The 7,990-nt window shown below is 42.4% G+C and overlaps 1 long non-coding RNA gene across 1 annotated transcript; it reads right to left on the bottom strand.

The window, feature by feature from the left end:
- Positions 1 to 490: 490 nt before the first annotated feature.
- On the bottom strand, positions 491 to 6,164 carry LOC109501948. Its single transcript, XR_002160262.3, has 2 exons — positions 5,552 to 6,164; positions 491 to 778 (listed from the first exon to the last, which is right to left on the bottom strand). It is a non-coding gene; the product is annotated as an uncharacterized LOC109501948 (long non-coding RNA).
- Between the last annotated feature and the right edge of the window lie 1,826 nt (positions 6,165 to 7,990).

Raw genomic sequence — 7,990 nt, 5'->3', positions numbered from 1 at the left:
AGCCTGGAGCCTGCTTTGGATTCTGTCTTCCTCTTTCTGCTCCTCTCCCACTCCCACTCTCTCTCTCTCTCTCTCTGTCTCAAAAATTAATAAACGTTAAAAATTAAAAAATATATATGTAATAAAATAAAAAGGGGACATCTGGCTCCTGTAAAGTGAAGCTGAAGGCAACATTTTTTAACATGACTCTTTCTTTTTACAAACGAAACACACTTATTTTTTTTTTACTTTTTTAGAATTCAACATTATACACTTACACTCTGCAGAAACTAAAAACCCTTCCGTAGTTCTTCAGAGAGCCAGCCACTGTGAATATTTGGGTGCCGACTCCTCCAGACTGATTACTCTGACAGACCCAATCGGATCCTATTCTAAACACTGTTTTACAACTCACTGTATTCATGTCAGATGGGTACTGACATCTTACCATGCATATATGCATATGAGTTGGGGTGTGTGAAATCGCCTCACAAGATAGAACCCAAATACGGAGGCTTAAAGAATTTGTTTTATTCTTGCTCACTTAAGAGTTCCAGTTTTCAGGGAAGGAAAGGCAGGACATGGCTTCCGTCTTCATGAAGTCATTTGAAAACTCGGGCTGATGGCAGTTCCAGCAATTGAAGTCCAAGGTCACTCTGTGTGTGGTCCCAGTCAGCCAAGAGAAGAGCTCAGAGGTCTGCACAAGGGCAGTTGCGGGACAAATATCACTTCAGCCCCCAGGCCACCAGAAAGAACTTCCCCATACGGCCAGAGTTAACTATGGGAAAGACGGCCAAGCCTAGAAAAAAGGGGAGGAAGCCTGTGGTCAGTTTATGTCTCTACTGTGCCATGTTGTTACAGAGCATTCTATATCATTCTAACTGCTGTGGGGCAGTGGTTTCTAAAAGACTCTTCTGGGGCCAGGAACTCATCTAAAAATGCTGGCCCTTTCTTCTGAATTTACACGTGAATGTTGTACATCTTCAGGGAATTTCATTTTAAAAGAAGAATCGGGGGCGCCTGGGTGACTCAGTTGGTTAAGCGAACGACCTCTGACTTCGACTCTGGTCGCAATCTCATGGTTTGTGTGTTCGGGCCCCATCTCAGGCTCTGTGCTGACAGCATGGAGCCTGCTTGGGATTCTCTGTCTCCCTCTCTCTCTGCACCCACCACCCCTCCCCCCAGCTTCTCTCTCTCTCTCTGTCTCTCAAAAATAAAGAAACATTAAAAAGATAAAAGAAGAATGAGTTCTACCCTTTATTTTTTTATGAGTGTAAACTATCAGACTGCTGATATTTAAAATTCACAAGGCATTATAACATAGTAGTTCTACTGGGTCAGAAATACTTGGACAGGAATCCCTACTATGACATTTACTAACCATCTGCCTTTGGGCTTGAATGGACTCATCTATACATAGGCTATAATAATAATATGCCCCTCACAAAGTTGTTATGATTCAAAGGAGAAAATGTGTACGGAGGGCTCAATACTGCCTGGCACATAGTAAGCACTCAATAAACGATAGCTTGGCTAACATTGCTAGAAAAAACAATTAACATATCGCTGGACTTTACCAAGGAAAGGCATTGGTTGTCCACCAGGAATGTTGCCTAACGTCAAGTGTGAGGCAATGATGCAAAAGGTCCCACTGCCAACATACAGATGCTTGGGATTTCCACAAGTTTCCAGGAAATTACTTTTGTGTCAGGCCGCCATCAGCCAACTTTTGACATCATTCCGATTTCTAATTTCTGACCATCTTCCTCTTGCGTGTGACTTCAGTGTGGCTTCTTCAGAATGAGCGCTATGCTGCTGGGATCGTTTGGTTAACTCTAGACCGAGCTGTAATGTGAACTGGCATCAGCTTTTTGGGCTTGTCGTTTTATAATAACCAGACCTTGTGACATAAATGCATTATGGTTTCAATATGAGTTATCCCGGGTGCCTGGGTGGCTCACTTATTAAGCATTTGACTTCGGCTCAGGTCATGATCTGACAGTTCACGAGTTCGAGTCCCGCATTGGGTGTGCACGAGCCCTGCTTCAGGTAAACACGAGCTCCACTTTCGGTGAACCCCACTTCTCTCTCTCTCTCTCCCTCTCTCTCTCTCTTTGCCTCTCACTCACTTGCACCCTCTCTCTCTCTCTCAAAAAAAAAAAAAATATATATATATATGAGTTATCCTTAAGCTGCTTTCTAAGATCTGTTTCTGCACATTCATTTTAATTTTTAAATTTATTTTTATGTTTTGAGAGAGAGAGAGAGCACACAAGTGAAGGAGGGGGAGACAGAGGGAGAGAGAGAATCCCAAGCAGGCTCCACTCTGTCAGTGCACAGCCTGATGCAGGGCTCGATCCCAAGAACCATGAGATCATCACCTGAGTCAAAATCAAGAGTTGGGCACTTAACCAACTGAGCTGCTGAGGCACCCCTGTTTCTGCAGTTTTGAGGGGCTCTTCCCAGTAAGACTGGGCAGGCTTTGAGGCCTTTTGTCCCTTTAACTAAAGTGGCCCATGGTACAAACGAGTTCTAAAACATCACAACATAATATTCAAGACGACTTCTTGGAATCTTTGCTGCTGTTGTTGGAAAGTCTAATCATTTTTGAAAACGACTAACAAATCTTCAAGTGCAGGATGTAAGGACCGGATAGTGATTACCCTCTAAATTTGGTACTAATCATATCCTTTCAAATACTATATTTAATTCTAGGCGTTGCATCTAAAAGGAGACAGAAAATTTGGAGAGAGTTTAAAAGGAAGCCATAAAAATGATTAAAGGTTTAGGAAACAAGACCCGTGAGGCAAAGCTACAGATGATACCTCTTCTGCCTACGGCACAGAGCAGGAGCCCAAACCTGAGAAAACCTTTCAAGGGGAGGACAGCGATCATGTCCTAGCTACCACATAGAAAACAATTTACGTTACATGTAAGATATTTTGACACTGGGGAGTGCTTTGCGTAAAAGGCCTATTAAATAAGTCCTGTGCAAAGGATTACTACAAATAGGGTAGGTTTTCAGCTGCCAGTAAGGAGATTTGGGGCCTACCCGATGGAAAGAAATATACACAATGTCCTTTTGAAATTTCTTCTCAATCTCATGATCCTAGGATTCTTTCTGCTTCTGTAAGTGAAAGGTTAATGTTAAGTTACAAATGGTGTGGGGCGCCTGGGTGGCTCAGTCGGATGAGCGACCGACTTTGGCTCAGGTCATGATCTCATGGTCCATGAGTTCGAGCCCCGCGTTGGGCTCTGTGCTGGCAGCTCAGAGCCTGGAGCCTGCTTCGGATTCTGTGTCTCCCTCTCTCTCTGCCCCTCCCCTGCTCACACTCTCTCTCTGTCTCAGAAATACATAAACATTAAAAAAAAAAAAGTAAAAAATAAAACTCCTTTAAGTTACAAATGGTGAGACCCCAACCTCAGTTTTGTTTAGGATCCCAATCTGATCCTGAGGATCCCGATGAAGAATCAACTTTGTGGTAAGGCAGTCAATGTGATTCCAAAATGATGATGATGCTAATGAAGGTCAGAATCCAGTTCCATTGATATTTAGACTAATTCATTCATTACTGGAAGGCTTAAGCTCCCCAGCTGCAACCCTGCTCCACTGATCACTCTAGAAAATTCCGGGGAGATCATAGGGAATTGTGTTCATTCTATCGCTTTGTTGGCAAAGACCAATAACTCAAATACATGTCCATGGCCATTTTAATAATCAAGAAAAAATGCTGTACGTTCAGAATGTCAGAGCTAACCTGTACCTTTATCTATAGTTCTTTACTTGATATGTATTTGACCCTGTCCCTCTCAACAACTTTGTAGATTCACCGAGGTACAGAGAAGCTGTAAAAACGTGGCCAGAAGGGATCACTGTATGAGCAAGAGTGGGACACTAGCTATAGTGAGCATTTGCTTGGTATTAAGAAGGTTTAAAATAAAAGTCTGAAAGGCACATGCTCTGTCCTCCCCAAAACAAACACACTAAAGAAGCATGTGATGTTTGCTAATAGGACCAAGCTATGTATTATATAAGATAATTTTTTAGAACCAAACTGGCTTAAAGTCTTGGCACACCAGAGTTTGGGACAAGCCATGACGTCAGGCAAAGAAAATTCAAACTTTCACTTTAAATATTGCTTTGACTGCAACATAAGCATATTCACCAAACTTGACTCGCACAAATCTAATAACAAAGAGACAAGCAGAGTAATCCAGAATGTGAGACGTTGTTCTTCAAGACTCTTGGGGAAAAAAATCATTCGTGTTGAATATTTTTTTTAAGGCAGGGCAATTGTCCTGCAGTAAGAACTGAAGAATCACCGAATGGAAGGGACAAACCTGGGTTGGAACCCAAAGTAGGAAAACCAACATCAACAGCAAAATCCAGCTTTAAGACCTTTTTTGGAAGAGCAGAGGAAATTCAAATATAAACTGTATATTAAATGGTATTATACGATCATTGTTAATGTCTTTGTTTAATGTTTATTTTATTTTTGACAGAGAGAGACAGAGCATGAGTGGGGGAGGGGCAGCGAGAGAGAGAGAGACACAGAATCTGAAACAGGCTCCGGGCTCTGAGCCATCAGCACAGAGCCCCATGCGGGGCTCAAACTCATGGACCTCGAGATCATGACCTGAGCCAAAGTCGGACGCTCAACGGACTGAGCCACCCAGGCACCCCCAGAGCATTCCAAAATAAAAATGTGGAGGGTGTGGAATTGTTTCAAAACGGTGCAGTTACAAGCCCCACTATACAATTAAGAACCCATGTAGGGCACCTGGGTGGCTCAATCAGTTAAGCATCTGACTTTGGCTCAGGTCACGATCTCATGATTTGTGAGCTCGAGCCCCGCTTCAGGTAAACATGAACCCCCGGTGAGCCCTGCTTCTCTCTCTCTCTCTTTGCCCCTCCCTTACTTGCATCCTCCCTCTCTCTCTCTCTCTTTCTCTCAAAAAAAAAAAAAAGAAAGAAAGAAAGAAAGAAAGAAAGAAAGAAAAGAAAAAAAAGAAAGAAAGTAAACCCATATAGTGTTAGAAGTAACAAAAGAAGTGAAATTCTTTTTGTGGTCATTATTTTCTTATAGCCTCTCTTGCTCTCAAATTTATACTTGCCATTCAAAAAATATTTGCTTTAAATACAAAAACTTCCAAAGCTAAGAAACTAAGTGCTATAGAAATTCAAAATAAACGAACAAAACCTAAGTCATTCTCAATGTACGTATGTCAAGTCATGTGGTATGCCTTAAACTTATACAGAGCTGAATGCCAGTAAAACTGGGGGGAAATAAGTCCAATCAAAATTAAGATCTATAGACATTGTCTCGTGATTTACAACCCTCTTTCTCCCTGAGTTCTCAGAAACCCCATCTGTGTTTGTCTGTGTGATCATATCGAATAGTGGAAAAGTGAATAAAAGTTAGGGGCATAATTATAAAAATGCTTTGAGTTCCTATTCTTTAATATGTCAGAATACAGCCCCTAGGCTATAATTTTCTTAATAACCTTAATAGTGCATAAAGTTTACATAAACGGATTATCCATTGAGCTGATCCCATTAATCCAAACTCACAATTTTCACATGTTTGTAGGTCCTGATGTCGTCAAGTGTAAATAATTGATGAAACTGTAACGAATCCAATTCAATTTGCCAGCGTGAGGCTTTTCGTTGCCTTGGTCTATCGCAATCCTCCCTGTGCAATCTGCCAGATGAGTTGCAACTTGCATATTTTATATTTAGATTAGGGAATCCTTCTGGAATGCCACGGACTTGTTTTGCTTTGTTCACTGAATTCTTTGTTGTGTGTGTCTTGCAAAAAGGATTCAGCTGGATGGTTGAGGGCGACACCCAATAAATGCTTCAGAAACACAAGTTGGACAGAGCATTCATTCTGCTTTCTGTTCTGAGTCACCGGAAGACTTGTTGGGTCTTGAGAGCTTGCTTAAGTGGAACAGGCTTGAGGCATGATTCAGAGCCACTGAGCTCGCAGTGTGCTCCTTTCACATCAGGTTCAATAAAGGGGCCGTGGATATTTTTCTTGTAACATTCATGTTACAAGATTTCTTTTGAAGCATTTATTAGTGAAGCGATATTCAAATTCTTCAGTGTTATCATATAGGTGTTAAACCATTTGGGAGAGTTAGAGTCCATTCAAGTATTTCGGGAAACAAGCGACCCATTTTTGCAACAAGAGGAAAAACATCCTACAATGGCATGGAAGTCTCCCTCTATGCTTTGCGGAAGGCAGCTCCAAGGTCCTCTGATTAACCATCAAAGAAACCTAGCAATGACAATGTACTTTCTTCTTGGGTGAAATCAATAAGGTTTGTGTCTCAGACATACTTGTAGCTAATCCTTTGTTATGTAATATGACGTAGGCAAAATGTGGGGCAGAACAATTTTGCACAGAAGGGTGTTCAGAAAGGTCTGCTCTTGCTACCAACTCAGGGCGCCTGGTCCCCAGGGTTTTTCCAAGGGTCAACGACAGCCCTCTGCCCGTTTCCTCGTGGAGTTCAGATGCCGCCTGAAGAAGGTGTAAGCAACGAGGAACTTCTTTCTCCCCTTCCACCCTAGTCCGCCGTCCCTCGTGTGCTTTTGCAAGAGACCTTCTTCTGTGTCCCCAGAGTCCCCTAGCACTGTCGTTATTGAGTCCCGAGAATCTATTAAAGCCTTCTCGAATACCTGGACGTATTTTAAATTTTTATTACTATTATTTTTTAATACCACCGCCACTTAGACTAACTTCGTGGAGTTACATGCCAACATTTCATGCGTAAAAGTGATTCACCAATTTCCAAGGACACCTGCAGATAATTATTAGAACAGTGTTTGTTCTTATTACTTATTATTAGGACTATTCCATCCCTATAAAAAGAATTCTTTTTTTTAAGTTTATGTATTTATTTAGAGAGAGAGAGAGAGAGAGAGAGAGAGAGAGAGAGAAGGGCAGAGGGGCAGAGAGAGAGGGATAGAGGGAGAGAGAGAATCCCAAGCAGCCTCTACACTGTCAGCACAGAGCCCGATGCAGGTCTCAAACTCACGAAGCTTGAGATCAAAAAGAATTCCATTTAAAATTACTTATCATTGGGGCACCTGGGTGGCTCAGTCAACTGAACATCGGACTCTTGATTTCAGCTCAGGTCATGATCTCATGTTTCCTGAGTTCAAGCCCCAAGTGATGGTGCAGAACCTACTTGGGATTCTCTCTCTCTCTGCCCCTCCTCTGTTGGTGTGTGTGCTCTCTCTGTTTCTCTCTGTCCCTCTTTCCCCCTCTCCTTCTCTCAAAAATAAATTTAAAAACTTAAAAAAAAAAGAAAACATACTTTATCATTTCCAAGCAGTGAGGTATAGTTTCCTTTGAGTCTCCCTAAACTCCCATGCATCATGGTTTTACCACATCTGTACTTACGGGGTATCACATACACTATATGTAAACTGGGGGAGACACAAAACTCCATAAGTGGATGTGTATATTGTGTGTATCTCCTCTGCTCCACACACATGTTCCATTGTCCATCAGATTTCACTTGCAAGACACAGGTTAAAAGATATGATTAAGGGGCGCCTGGGTGGCTTAGTCAGTTAAGCATCTGACTTCGGCTCAGGTCCTGATCTCACGGTTCGTGAGTTCGAGCCCCGCGTCAGACTCCGTGCTGACAGCTCAGAGCCTGGAGCCTGCTTCAGATTCTGTGTCTCCCTCTCTCTCTCTCTCCACCCCACCCCTGCTTGCACTCTGTCTCTCAAAACTGAATAAACATTTAAAAAAACAAAGAGGTATGATTAAGAGAGTAGAGCATTAAACCAAGCACAGGTCCTCCTAAGCATGGAGACGTGTGCTTCTGACAGATCTTATGTCCATAAAGCCTCCCAGTGTGGGAAACGGAAAGAGAGGTGATGTTTTCCAGATTCTAGTTCCAAATCCTCACCCTGGGTGGGGCACACACATCCCTCTCTCTCAGTTCCTGGAGACACCCGTTCTGGGCACAGATGCAATGTAGACTTGAGCCGGTT

This window comes from Felis catus, chromosome B4, assembly GCF_018350175.1.
Source record: "Felis catus isolate Fca126 chromosome B4, F.catus_Fca126_mat1.0, whole genome shotgun sequence".
In the NCBI taxonomy this organism is placed as follows: Eukaryota; Metazoa; Chordata; class Mammalia; order Carnivora; family Felidae; genus Felis; species Felis catus.
This window is presented reverse-complemented; position numbering and strand designations above follow the sequence as displayed.